Source organism: Ixodes scapularis, unplaced genomic scaffold (genome assembly GCF_016920785.2).
Source record: "Ixodes scapularis isolate PalLabHiFi unplaced genomic scaffold, ASM1692078v2 PGA_scaffold5__190_contigs__length_132052651, whole genome shotgun sequence".
Classification (NCBI taxonomy): Eukaryota; Metazoa; Arthropoda; class Arachnida; order Ixodida; family Ixodidae; genus Ixodes; species Ixodes scapularis.
This window is the reverse complement of record NW_024609880.1, coordinates 1,882,620-1,897,987: the sequence shown is the minus strand read 5'-3', so window position 1 is coordinate 1,897,987 and position 15,368 is coordinate 1,882,620. Positions and strand designations below refer to the sequence as shown.

Here is a 15,368-nt window from a genome sequence, read left to right as displayed (position 1 = left end):
AAATTGCCCAGAACACAGCACTACGAAGAATGCTGTTTGTTAATAGGCGCGAGAGTGCTCAATTAAATCTGCCACTAAAACGAAAATTACAGCAATTGAGGCTGAGCTTGAAACCCTTTCTGAGACTAGAGCCGAGGTAACTAGCATTCGGAGTGCACTCGCTGATCAAGCCACGGCTACAGCGTCATTGCTATCTCGGAGTAACGACCTGGAAAACCGATCCCGCCGCTGCAATTTGCTTTTTCGCGGCATAACTGACGTCCGAGGAGAGTCATGGACGATATCTGAACAAAAAGTACTCAAATTTGCCGAAGAGAACCTTGGATTTACTTTACAAACTTCTGACATTGACCGTGCGCATAGGATTGGCACATTTCAAGAAGGGAGAAACCGACCCATAATAACGTGTTTTTCGTCTTTCAAAACTAAAAGTCAGTTACTAGAGAATGGCTCTCGCCTCAAGGGCAGCTTATTTTCTATTTCAGAAGACTTTTGTGAAAATACACGGATCGCGCGCCAAAACCTTGTTATTTTTGCCAAACGTCAGTCTTTACCTTTCAAGCTTCGACTAGATAAGCTTCACATTGACACTAAGACATTCATATATGATGCCCAGGCAGAAACCGTAATAGAAAGTTTGAGATAAGGGGACGCGGGGACGCGGGGAGTACTACTGATATCGCGGGTTCCGAAAGTTCAATCAGTGTTTTGTATGCTAACGCACGTAGCGTAATACCCAAGCGTGATGATCTGTCGTCTGTTAATACCTCATGTGATGCTAACGTTGTTTTGCTATCAGAAACGTGGCTTCACTCTGACGTCCATGATAGTAAAATAATGCCAGACCATCCCCATTTCAATATTTATCGACATGACAGAGCAAACCGTCGAGGTGGCGGAGTCCTCATCGCTGTAGACAGAAGAATCACAAGTCAGAAGGTTTTGTCTCGCAGTGCTCTCGAGATTGTTTGGGTTTCTTTAAGTTGTTGTTTTGGGTCCTTTTTGATTTGCGCATGTTACCGTCTTCCCGACGCTTCCCCCGAATTTAGTAATTTGCTTCGTGATGAACTGTCTATGTTGTGACTGAGTCACACCAAAGAAACCTTTTTTTTTTTTTGGTGATTTTAATTTTCCTTGTATAGACTGGAATGCTCAGACTACGAGCTGTTTCGGGGGATCTAGTGTGGACCGCGATTTGATAGACTTGTGTTTTCTTTTAACCTCACCCAGTTGGTTTCCTTCCCTACAAGGATCACTGAAAATAGTTCAAATATTCTGGATTTGGCACTTGTCACTGATCCTTTTCTAGTTAAGGATTTATCTCTACTAGATGGCATTAGCGACCACAAGGCTCTTCATTGTTTTCTTGATATCAGACCATCAAAGTCGACGTGCATTTCTAAAAACATACGTTTGTACCACAAGGGAAACTATGACAGGATGAACACCGAGCTCTCCGACTATTTTGTTTCTTTTAATGAAAACTTCGACTGCCATAACACTGATGAAAATTGGCAAGCTTTTAAGACCAAATTGTTTGAACTTATTGAAAAATACATCCCCGTGCGCAACAATTCGAACTACGGCGTCTAAACCATGGTACAATAATTCCCTTCGTCGTGTATCTAACAAAAAGAAAAGATTTTTCAGGAAAGCTAAAAAAGCAAATACACCAGAAGCTTGGTCTAAGCATGCCACTTGTTCCTCTGAATATAAAAGTATGTTGAGGGAGTGTAAGCGCACATTCTTTCAGCACACTCTACCTAATGTGTTAGTAAACAACCCTAAAACATTTTGGAGCTTTGTTAGTGAAAAACCACACTAAGAAATCAATTTAATAAATAGCTCTGGTGATAACATATTGAATAGTGAATGTGCAAATATTCTAAACAGGGTATTTTCTGATGCTTTTACCGTTTCTACACCCGTTACTGAAATTCCTCCTGTTACAAAAAATTATTTTCCAATGGATCCTGTTATTATAGACTTTCAAGGTGTAATCAGCATGATAGAATCCTTCAGAATGTCTTCATCATGTGGCATAGACGGTATTAATGCGAAGGTTCTAAGTAACACTAAATTTGCATCCGGCCTTTACCTCACAAAGATATTTCAGCAGTCCCTTGATACAGGTGTGTTACCTTCCGTCTGGAAGATTGGTAAGGTCATTCCGGCAGTAAAACATCTCCACTAAATTATCGGCCAATATCACTCACCTCCATCTCCTGCAAGATCCTCGAGCACGTCATCTACAAGCACCTGATTAACTTCCTGGATTCCTGCAACTTCTTCACCAACGCGCAGCATGGCTTCCGGAAACACCTGTCTTGTAAGACCCAGCTACCTTTTCTCACTAACGACCTGTTTAAAAATCTCGACACTGGCTATCAAACTAACCCTGTTTTTCTTGATTTCGCCAAAGCTTTTGATAAAGTTCCACACAACCGCCTTCTCTTTAAACTTAGTTCGCTAAAACTGGACCCTCCTGTTCTTCAATGGATTGAATCATTCCTTACTCATCGCTCTCAATTCGTTTTCGCTAACAGCACGTCCTCCTCTTTTTCTCCCGTTTCTTCAGGTGTTCCACAGGGAACTGTGCATGCTTGGCCCCTTACTCTTCTTAATCTACATTAATGATCTCCCTCTTCACCTCTCGTCCTCTGTTCGTCTTTTCGCTGATGACTGCGTTGTTTATAGACTAATAAAAGACCCAAACGACCATATTGCACTCCAGAACGACATTAACAAAATTGCTAAATGGTGCCGCACCATGGCAAATGTCTCTCAATATTAACAAATGCATGCACCTCTCCTTCACAGGTTCCTCCTCCCAGCCCTTAAACTCTTTAACACTCAACGGCATTACCCTTCAGACTGCTGCACAGTACAAGCCTCTTGGCGTCCATCTAACCACTAATATGTTCTGGAATGTTCATGTAGACAAGACAATATCCTCTGCAAACCGTTCACTTGGGTATATCCGTCCCAATTTCAAGTCTCCTCCTTCTAACCTCAAACGTCTTCTTTACGTCACGCTTGTTCGCCTTAAACTAAAGTATGCTTCAGCTATCTGGCACCCCCATCAGGCTTTCCTAACCAACGCAATCCAATCTGTTCAAAATCGTGCTGCTCAATTTATTATTTCTGATTACTCTCGCTTTTCTAGTGTCACTGCAATGAAATCTCAATTAACTCTTCCTGACCTTTTCGTTTGTCGCAGAATTTCCCGTCTTTGCCTTCTTCATAAAATTTACTACTCTGAACCATTACGTCAGTCTCTCCTTAGCCCGCCCAGCTATATTTCTGCAAGAGTGGATCATTCATGCAAGATCGCCAGTCCCAAGACCACTTCAGCAGCCCATCAACATCCGCTCATACCAGAAGCTATTGTGGACTGGAATGGCCTTTCCGATGACAACGTCACCATCACCGATAACGCGAAATTTAGAACTGTACTAACCAACCACTCCCCTCTATAATGCCCCTTGGGGCCTTGAGGGTAATTGTAAATAAAATAAATAAATAAATAAATAAATTTGCATACCGCTTCCTTCACTTTTTAACAGTTCAGCAATGCCTCGATTGTCGTATAGCATTATTAACATCTAAGTTCATCACCAATCAGATAACATGCTCTTCAAGTAGTTTTACACGTCAAGATGTCATGGTATTCTCTGCTTTCACATTCCCAAGCGTCGCTGTCTGTACCATACATACAAACTAATTATGGCGTGTTCACCTTCATATACATTGCTACTAAAACGTGGAACCCCTTACCTCACAGCCTAACTGCCTGGTATTCATTCTATATCTTTAAACAGGCCATGCGTTAACACATGTTATCTGCCTGAGTCATCAACAGTTTCTATGCCCCTCCCACCCCCCCCCCCCATTCATTCTCCTCTCCTAAGCACACCTTTTACACATTCCCGCAATCACACACACACACACAAACACACACTGATATCGTCCTTTTTTCCTCGACTTTCTAGCTTTTCTTCTCTCTTTTCAGTTGGTTTTATATTTTGATTATGTACATGCCGCAATCTTGTTTTTTTACTTTTTTTTTATCCAATTTTTTTTAATGTATATTATGGCGCCAACTTGATCGCTGACTAAACCTTTATTATAAAGGGGTCCCTTCAACAGGTTTCTTTAAAAACTTTGGGATCCCCGTCTGAATAAGTGTAATTATCTAACATCTTCTGTACAAATAAAAACACATTTTGACTATTTTTGTCTTGAATAAAAACAAACGCACAAAAAACGGCGCTGTTATTGGTTTCGTCTGATCGTAGGATCGGCTGCCTCCCTATGAGCCATTCGAACACACACAAAAAAAATACTATACCGTTATTGGCCAACCATCGTATTAACTAATGAACAACATAGATGCATTGAAAAAAAGTAAAAAGTAAAGGCTTCGTACGACACAACAAAATGTAATGATACTGCTGAAACCTGTCTGTCATGTCAAGCGGAAACATATCTCCCACAAAACCGTTCCTCGGGGATCCCACCTTTTCATATAGCTTTTTTTTCTTCTTTTTTTTTTTCTTTTTAATAGAATGACGCCCGGATGCGTGTCTTATTGTAAGTTTTCTTCAAGTACGGAATAATTTTGTCGCTCCCGAAGTTTCCAGCCCGATTTTCTGCTTCGACCCCAAGACTTTTTCCAATCTTCTCTGCTCTGTTAACAAGCTGTCGCCCATGCTTCCTAATCTCAATTTGAGAGGTTCGTTAAAAAACGTTCTCCGGGATCGAGATAAAGCCGACGTCCCAAGCACGCTACGAATTACATTCCCAGTCTGTTACGTCCTTTTTTTTAAATTGCATGCGTCCTTCATTCTGTCTTCTTTACTGTTCCTCTCGTCCCAGTTGTGTTCATTCTGCGAGACGATATTCCGAGAACCGAGGTCCGAATCGTCCTATGGGAATCTATCGACGAATCTGAATGTGCGACTACCGTACTATAGCTAAGCCTTAGATTTGCCGGTTTTAGCCGGAAGAAAAACACGGAGAGACACCCGACCAGTTCGAGAAATACAAAATAAGTTGAAACCGAACTGCAGCGGTAAATACCAGATTGTGTCAAGAATACAATATTGGTTCAAAACGAAGAACATCGGTGTCTGGAAAGGTTTCTTCTCCCGCTTGAACTGATTTTTTTTCGAACGCTCTAAATTCTTCGCGAAACTATTTCACCGACCATCACCGTTCTAACCGTCTGTCTGAAACAGATCACTGAAATACACTGAAATTAGAAAGAAAAAGATAAACACCGAAAAACATTTCACGATTTGTTTTTTTTTTAGGAAATAAACACCAGAAAATCAACGGCCTTACGCACCCGTCGTATAGACCCTTTTTTCAAGGGCGCCGCCATCTTGAAATATCGTCACTTCCAGTATGGGCGAAAACATTGTTTTGCCGTCGCCACGCCAATAGAATTCGATTAGGAGATAAGCGTAACCGTGACCCATTATCAGTTTGCCTCCCACTAACTTTTTTACTACCTGCAGGTTGAAACGTTTTAGTATTTTTTCGTCGCCCATACCGGATACGCCTCTTAGGTGGCTGGACGAGGGTTCAGAATCGCAGGGGCAAATTTCGGTTGAAAAATAAATGTTTCTTCTTGGATAGTGGTACATAGTCCAAACTTGGTGCCCTGTCCGCACGTCAAAAACGCTCACACACAGCACACCTTGACAAATGCCTGCTTCAGTAGCACACAAAGAAACTTGTATCATGCACAACTTATAATGAAAATACTTTGTCATATAATAAATTCGCCATGTCTCGTCATAATAAAAATCTAGAAAAACTAAATCCGTGTATAGCCTGCACTTGTAAATAGCCCGCACCGCATAAAAAAATAAACTTTTAAGCATTAACTACGCTTTCCCGACTACAGTTCATAAAACAGGGTATGTGAATCTGTGGGCATCGGTTAAGTTTCCCGCATTAAAAGAGAGACAAATGAAATCAAACAATTCCCTCTGCCCCGACTATACAGTATTGGGTGCGCCATAAGAAACATCTCTAATGTGCAGAAAGCTCCACTCGCTTCTTTTTTTTTTTTTTTGCTTTTTGTAATTTTTGTTTATACCAATCGTATTCGGCAAAAGCTTTACGCGTTGTCCCTCAAATAGGCAAGGACTACTGATTTCGGTCAAACTTGCAGCCTCTTCGTCCTGTTCGTGCGGGCGAAATTGGACTTTTCTGATCGAAGCGAGGACGCATTTTGCGCACGTCGTCAAGCAATTGTATAGAGACTCGGCTGGACCGATCGGAAATCAAGAACTTCTTTGTAAAACTTCCTAATATAGCCGCGCGCGCAGCTGGCGAAGTAGGCAGCCAGCGCGTGGCCTACATTCTTCTTCCGGCAGCGTAGGCGATCGCTTGGCGAATCATGAGCTCCGTCGGAGCGGTGATAGCGGCCCAGCCGGGCCGCGGTGACAGGCATGACGCTTCTACTTCGGACTATCAGCATAGAGTAATATAGTAAACGTAAAGAGAGGACACAGGAGCCGATTCGCGGCCCAGATAGTGCGTTTAATACCCTCCGCTACGTGGCACTTTTCTGCAATTTGGTTAAAAATTAATTAAAACTCTTTCTGTGAAAAGTATTTATTTTTTAAATGGCAATGCTTTAAAATTATTTAAAGTACTTAAAACGACTAAATAGTTTAAATCAAATACGTCACAAAAACCACGTGATGAATGGTGCCTGCCATGTCCAGCCTGCCTGCACGCCGTCGCCTCTGTATCATTCTGCATGGCCTCTGCTCGTCCCTGCGTCGTTCGTCTGTGCCGTGCGTGCCGTCCATCTGTGCTTTCTGCTGCATCATGTTCGGTCGACTTTGCATCAACCAAGGTGACGCATGACCGCCCGCGTGCTCGCATGCTCGGCGTGAATTCGTGGAGCCGATGGGTTCGAGCTTCTCGCGCTGTTGCTTCTGCCGGGCTGTCTGGCTGCACTTGAACGTGTGTGCATGTTGATTTTCGATGAGATTGTTTTAAAAAAAAGAATATAACTTACGAGCCTGCACACGACATTGTCCATGGGCTCACAGATGACGGTGTTGAACGAACCTCTAACATTGCGGATAGAGCCTTGGTTGTTATGCTGTCTGAAATTTCCAGGAGGTGCGTTTAGCCCCTTGTGCACACTCCAACAACGTCTTCTGTCTAACGCAGTCTCCTCATTTCTCTCATTCGGGAGCTTAAGACTGTTGGCTTCACAGTAAAGGCTGTGGTCTGTGGTTAGGGGGCTTCAAACGTAAGCTTGGTGTGTGTGTTGATAAGCCATTTCTTGAAGTTGACAACGAACACGTTTACTTTGTCTTTGATGTTCCGCACCTTCCCACAACAACCAAGAGCAATCTCCAAGCCCACAAACTTTGCATTGGAAATGAGGTCATTGAGTGGTCTTCTATTGTTGAACTTTATTGTTCTATCCATGAGATGAGCTTGCAATTGGCTCCGAAACTTACTGAGAGACACATTTTTTCAAGAACCTTTCTGTAACATGGAAGAAGATTGTGCCCCACAGGTACTGAGTGCCTCACTCTTTCTTGCAATCATATCCCTTGTTTATGCCAAGGAACTTCCTGAGGCAGCCATGGCTACAGCCTATTTCTGTGATAGGATCTGCATACTTTTTGATTGTCTAAGTAGCTAAAAAATTCAAGAAGACAGGACAGAAGTTGCGTCATGCCATTCTGAAGGGAGAATCTAAAATACTTGATTTTCTCCACCAATAACTCGGATGGATTTCAGCATGGCCGTTCCAAAGTAGGAGGCAGCCATAAGCCATCATTGGGTGGCAAGTTACTATAAAAAGTGTCCTCATGCTCTGGGATGAGCTTTCAAGCAGCCATGACTTTAAGTTCTTACTTACACGATGCCTGCAGCAAGACACACTTGTGAACGTTTTTAGAGCTATATACGACAAATGCTGGGCTGCAACACAAACCCAGATGTGCATCAGTTCACCTCAGGACTAAAACACCTCTCGATAAAGAAACTGTTCAAACTGTCGGACAATGAAAACGTAGAGGATGACAAGGCTGACGTCCTAAAGGAGTTTCAAATATCTTCGCACCATGAAAGTTTAATTTCAGACATTGTGGAATGTCTTCCAATTGATAACTTCCCGCCACAAGAGGATATTTCTGGGCTGGCATCAGACATCAGGTCTAACATAATTGATGACTCGCCCACTTTTTTATTACGTTTGGGGCTATTTGATCAAGCGTTTGCTTGAACAGACAACTTACGGCTGTGGCTGTGCTCAGCTGCTATCGGATGAGTCTAATAACTTGACAAGGCCTCACCAGTACTGTCTTGTTCCTAAAGCATACCACGTGCCTGGAAAATTCTTCGGGAACTTAGTAGCACCATCACAGGCTGCCTTTCATTTCATTCAGCAACTAGAAAATCACTTTCTTCCCATAATAGAGAGTGTGACACATGTTCGAGGAGTGTGTGCCGCCTTGGTATAGCACACTTTGAGGTCTGGGTGGTTTTAGCCTTTGCCGAGAGGAGTACCACAAAGGGTTTTTAAAATTGTTTTGCAGAATACGCTTGTGTTGACATGTTTGATTTCTTAACCGGAATTGGGACAAAGTTCGGTTGCACTCTTCAGTGGCTAGTAAGCAACGAGACAGGTTTAACTGTTAAGAGTGTATTAACAGAGGCGGTTGCAAACCAAAAACAAAAAGTGCTTATTAAGTGGGCGGTGCAGCTTGCTCTCCAAATATTTGTTTCCCCTTCTTCCAGCGAATGTGTATCACGCCTCCCTAACAAAAATATTTGTCCACTTTCTACAAAATTTCGATAGAAAATTGTGTATAGAGGCTAAAAATATTTGAATGAAAATGTATCCACTTTTGTATCTACTGTCCATAGTTTTTTAGCCGCTTTTTTCTGAAGCCATATTTATTTTCTGAACAATTTCGGGGAATGTTTAGGGACGTTGAATCTTGTCAGATTTTGAATAGAGTTCTCATTGTTTGGTAATGGCTCGCCCGCAGTGAGTTTGAGGCTCTGCAAATTGGTGTGTTTTTTATCTTTGCCGGAAATTGGGAATTTGTACTATCCGGCGTGTGCTTCGCACTGTTATTATACTGCTATGACTGGTAATGATAGCGATGTCTTATTTATTTTTGCACTTACTTTCCGTACACGAGTCGGCGTGAAAGTGAATGTTTCATAGAGCATGTTCTCCGTGGAAAGGTTTTGTTAACTTGGTTCCGCTAAGAATCTATTACGAAGTGTACGATATGCTGAAGTCCTTCATATTCATTTATTTTTGTGAGTATCAATCTCTTTCGTATAAAACATACAGAGCTTCTGAAGTAAATCATGTATACATGAATGTGGTCCAATAAAATGTGTTCGAACAACTTACTGTTGTTGACCCCAAAATGCTCCACCAGCCAGGAGTCAATGCGGCGATTGTGTAACTTCAATGCTTTACAATAGAAAAAGAAGAAATGTATATACTTCTGGCTTTGTGAAGTAAGTTTAACTATTGTTTGACACATTTCGCACGGACTTTATCCTAAAAAATAAAGCAAAAGTGCGTCAGTATTAAAAAAAAAAAGAAAAACAGCGGCTTCGGGAGTCCCGTGAGCCGAGCGAGGCGGGGAGGAAAGAGAGAGAGAGGGGTACCGGAGAACCAGAGCAGAAACGCCCAAACCGAAACTAAATTGACCGGAAACGGAATCAGATTATGCTTAATACCGCCCGCTAGGAGCGCTACCTGTCACTGGTCTATCTGGGCCGCTGGGGCCTATGGCAGTGTCCGCTCTTTACCTTGTGGATATTACTCTATGCTATCAGATTATATTGCCTCCCCTGCCAACTGGAGCTGCGGTGTTGAACACCACGTTTCTGCACGCAGACATCCGCGGGCGCCCGTACCGCGTCGAGGGCTTCCGCGATGCCCTGGGCCACCTGGAACTGCTCCCCGGGTTTCTCACCTTGGGGGCGTTCCAGATGAATCATGTCGGGGCCGTGACTTTCAAGTCACCGGAGGGTAAGCGGAAGACCCTTGCGGCGGGTGGACCTCGTCGTCAAGGTCCGACGATGCATCGTTGTCGACCCGGGCAGCCGCGACATCCGCGTCAAGCTCCACTGGCTCCTGTATCAACGAGGTGAAAGCCGCACTCGCCCCTTACGGCACGGTGACCGAAATGGGAACCGAGAAGTGGAGGGTGCAGGGAGTCATGGAATACGGGTCGATGACGCGCACGGCTGTCATCCGGCTTAACCCTGGGCTCGGGTTGAACAAACTGCCGCATCAGCTGCGTATTGCCGGGGGCCAGGTGCTTGTCGTGACGCCGGGCAGGGCACCACCCTGCCTGCGCTGCGAGCGGACCGGCCATATACGCCGCGAGTGCTGGGTGCCGAAGCATCAGTCCTGCCATCGGATTGGTCACAACGCCGCCCACTGCGTCAAGACCTACGCAGCGGCAACGGGCCCCGGAGCTGGTCATGCCAACGCTGACCATCTCATGGACGAGGCAGATGCGGAGGAGACAATCAAGGGAACGGGTCCTTCTACCGGGACGCCTGTGAGCGGAACCTCCCAGCAAGTTGACCCACCCGGGTAGGAGCACCCGCTCAAGACGACTGACGCCGCCACCACCGCAACCAATCTTGACGTGGCGTCAGCCAGGAAGGACAAGGCGACGACAGGGAGGGATGAAGTGTTGACGAAAGAGGCGCCAATGAAAGCGACTGTGGGGCAGAAAAGCAACGAAGTCAACATGGTCGACGCTAGTGCGCTCGCCTCAAAAAGACCGCGTGAGCAGGACTCCGACACCTCAAAGGTTCGCAACGATTCAAGCCAGTCTGAACCACCAGTGAAGACTGCGCCAACGAAAAAGAGAATCCCACGACCTTCTCCGAGCTTCGTGTCTGAACCCAGAAGCCCAGACAAGTCGGCCCGCTGATGCGGCCCCGAACCAGCCCTTGGTGAGAGTCTCTCGACTATGTGAGTCCCTGTTTCGTGAGGACGTCCAACCTTATCAATAAATTGAAGGTCGCGACGCTGAACGACCGCGGGTTGGCCTCGCGTCGAAAACAATACCAGGCTAGAAGGCTTCTCATCGACAACGAGATCGACGTTCTCGCGATTCAGGAGACAAAAGTTCAAAGTGACAAAGAGGCTGCGCGCCTGCTGGTTCCTTTCTTACACCATTTTGAAGTTTGCGTAACGCGCGCAAATGGAATGTCTGGAGGGTGCATGCTATTTTTAAAGAAATCGTTGAATGCTCAAGTTGAATTTTTCATTGCCGATAGTGAAGGGCGGTTTGTTATTTGTGATTGTATTATTTCTAATGTTGGGTACCGGATAATAAATATATACGCACCGAATGACTCGAATGCAAGAAAAGTGTTTTCGAGGGCATCTATACTTATTTAGATTGTCACAGAAAGATTTTTTTGTTGGGTGACTTCAGTTGTGTATGTGATGCACGGGACCGATCCACTAAACATCTTCAACGCGATAGTAGCATAAAAGTTTTAGAAGAGATCATAACGGAGTTCATGTTACAGGATGTTGCTAATTTCCAAAAGCGTATCGAAAGTGTATGGTATAAGCATTTTCAGTCCTCAAGCCATGCTCGCCTTGACCGGGTGTATGCGTCTATCGAAGTTTTAACTGGATTTGACGACTACAATGTGTCACCAGTCTTTTTTTCCGATCATGCCTTGGTCTCTCTTGTTGTCGGCGAGAAACGTAAAAAACACAGTTTCCGATGGGAACTGTGGAAGCTTAATAACAGCCTACTCCAGGATGAGATATTTAATGAGAACATCGAGTTATTGTTTAGCGAAATTACCAACGAGAATAGCACCGCAAGTGTAATTTGGGAATGGTTTAAATGCGAATTCAAATTATGTGCCCTGGACCGCTCCCGCACCCTTGCATACTGAAAAAAGGCAGAGGAAAAGCTGCTTCTCAACGACCTTCAAAGGTTATGTAAACTGGAATGCGAAAATCCAGGAAGGTTTGCGGATCAACTTAAGACAGTTAAAAATAAAATCGCCGAACTAGAAGCAGAAAAATATAAAGGAGCCCTTGTTCGGGCCCGCGCTGAAAAATACATCTTGGGCGAGCAGCCAACGAAACGGGCATTAAGCGCAGAAGCACATTAAGTAAAGAATACAAACATTTTTTAAATAAAACTCGACGGCGTGCTGCGTAGGCGTCCCGAAGCCATAGAAAAAGCATTTACTGATTGCTACAGTAATCTCTTCCGGCGGCAGGATCACGGAAGTGACTCACGACTTGATGAGTATCTCGCGGTAATGCCCACGCCTCAGTGACGAGATAAAGGAATGGCTTGAAGAGCCTATAAGCGTGGCCGAAATGGAGCGTGCTATTAATGAACTGGCGACAAAAAGACTCCAGGCCCCGATGGGCTGACTGCCGGCTTTTACATGAAATATAAACACTTCGTAGCTGGTCATTTTCACGCTGTATTAATTGAGGCGTACGATACTAAAACGTTGCCGCCTTCTTTTCTAAACACGCACACTGTACATGATTCCCAAAAAAGACGACGAGCAAAAGTTAAGAGACATCCGGAGCTACCGGCCGATAGCAGTGGCGAACGTGGACTACAAAATATTAATGAAAGTTTTAGCTCGGCGATTACAAACTGTTATTGGTGAAATAGTAGGAGAGTACCAAACCTATGGTATTAAGGGACGGTCCATTTTGTCAAATATTCACACTGCGAGAAGTATATTAGAATTGTGTGATGAGGAACTAGACCACGTAGCCATGCTCCAGATAGATCTGGAAAAGGCTTTCGATCGTGTGCAACATCAGGTACTTTATAAAATACTTGAACACGTTGGAGTCGGTAAAATTATTCTTAGTTTTGTCCAAATGGTATACACGGGATGCACTACACAGCTCTTTGTTAACGGCAAACTGACACCGCGCACTAGTGTCGAGTCATCAGTCAAGCAAGGTTGTCCGTTGTCGCCGTTGCTGTTTAGCATTTATTTAGAGCCATTTTGCAGAAGCGTAATGAATGACAGTCTTGTTAAAGGGGTTTCACTCCAAAATATAGAAATCAAACTTCTCGCTTACGCGGATGATGTTGCTCTATTCTGCAAGGATAAGAAAATTATTGTCGAGGCAGCACGCGAGGTGAAGGACTATTGCGAAGTGAGTGGCGCGGCTGTCAATTGGCAAAAGTGTTGTGGCCCTTGGCATGGATCATGGGGTACCAAACCAGATGTTTTTCAAGGTATAAATTTTACGTCGACGCAGGCCAGGTACCTTGCTGTTTAACTGCAGCATTACAAGAACTCCAATGCGTACTGGGTTTCGGTAGTCGAGGAAATACGCGAGAAAGCTAGTAAATGGAGAGGTTGAAAAATGTCCATTTTCACGCGCGCAACTGTGTGTAGCATATTTTTAGTCGCGAAATTTTGGTACGTTCTTCAGGTTGTGGCGTGCTCTACATTAAACGTACAGAAGTTGCAGCGCGTCTTGGCTCTGTTTATCTGGCAGTCTGGATGTGAAAGTCTGCGTCGCGATAATTTAATTTTTCGCGTTTTAAAGGGGGGAATGTCACTGTCTTACTTGTTCGTAAAGAAAGTAGTTTCGCGTTTTATGTTTCTTAGAGAGCAAACCAACCCCTTTCTTCGTGCTATAATTAAGAACAGACTGCCAGAGCACCTACCTATGTATGGTGTTTCTTCGTATTGTCGCGAGCAACGCAGCCTTGGTAGTTTCCTTCATGAGGTCATAGAGGCGTACCACTTTCTATGCACGGTTCTCCCAGGAGTATTTGGCGAGTGTCACGCGAAAGCGTTTAATGCGTGATATTATTGATAGTGTCTTTCCTATGCCTGTGTACCGCGCTCTGTTTCATGCAGATCCAGGGCAAGACGTTTTGTCCAGAGTCAAAAACATGTCAGTCACACTGTGTATAAAAACATTTTTCTGTAAGTTACACACAAACTGCCTTCCTGTGAAACAGTGGCTTGACCAAAGAAATATTTTTGTTCCATGGGGTGTTCACTCTTTTTTGTGTAAAAGGCCGGACACTATTGAACACGTATTCCTAGACTGCTGGGACGCTTTACTGTTCTTGCCATTACTGTTCTTGCCATTCTTGCCAAATTGCCATTATAGCAGAAAGCTTTATTGAATCTCAGAAACAGCTGTTTTTCGTCATTTGCGTCCAACAACTTAACCCTTTTTTTTTTTAACACATCTTTTTTGACCATAAACAGGCTCTTCACGAATGCGCTCGAAAGAATGGAAGGAAAAGCTAGCATTGCATCTGGAGGTTCATCACTGTTTTACCAACACATTCAAACAGTCCCCGTCAATGCTGAACGAAAGCGCAAGAAACCCGTTGGAGAAAGGACAGGTACGAATCGTAGTAAAAACTTTTCCTGGAAATTTGGGAATAGTGCATATTTGGTTATACTTATTTTGTGTCGTACAAGTGTTTATTCAGTTCAGTCCTTCGATGCCCCTGCATCGAAGGACTGAACCGATCACCAACATCATCTACGGCATCGACACCACCTGTGCCGCCTATAAGAGGCAACTTCGACACGCTGCTCGCCAGTGGGCATGGAAGCTTTCCAGCTATGAAATACTTGAACTTTTTCATCTTCGTATTGCAGGTTAGTAAACAGAGATCCTGTCATTGTTTCCGTTCTAATAATATTTGCCTTTTTAAGCTTCCATGCCCTGAAGCTTGCATTGAATCATTTAGAGTGTTGTTACTCCTTTTGTGCGGTGACGTAGAGAGAAATCCAGGCCCTATGTCAAAGGTTGAGGTTGAATTTGTGCAAGATCTCAACAACAATATCCTAAAACTCGAGAGTGTATTAACCTCACTTCAACAAGAAGTACTCGAACTCAAGGCAAAGCTAAAACAAACCGATGAAACGCTCTTAGCGGTTTCCGAACAGAATACTCTGCTAACTAATGAACTGAGAGAAAGACTAAAACAAACCGATGAGTCTCTTCTAACGGTTACAGGACAGAACGCTCAGTTAAATAACGACGTAGCATCAACAAAGTTGAAGGAGAGGGACGCTGCCACAAGTGAAGAGCCTCAGTTATCGGCCGCTCTACGTGATCTATCTAATCTAAAAACGCGCTGTGATGATGCGGAGGGCAGGTCCCGTAGATCAAATCTGTTATTCTTCGGTCTTCCTGATAAAGATAAGGAAACTTGGAATGAGTCCGAAGGTTTGGACGTCGAACTGTGCTTCGAAAAACTCTGCATTCGTGTTGACCCAATCAGAATCGAAAGAGCGCATCGTTTGGGCTCCTTCAACGAACGAAAGTGTCGCCCAATTATTGTTAA

At 44.1% G+C, this 15,368-nt stretch overlaps 1 pseudogene; it reads left to right on the top strand.

The window, feature by feature from the left end:
* Nucleotides 1–14,285: 14,285 nt before the first annotated feature.
* LOC120843528 lies at nucleotides 14,286–15,368 on the top strand (annotated as a pseudogene).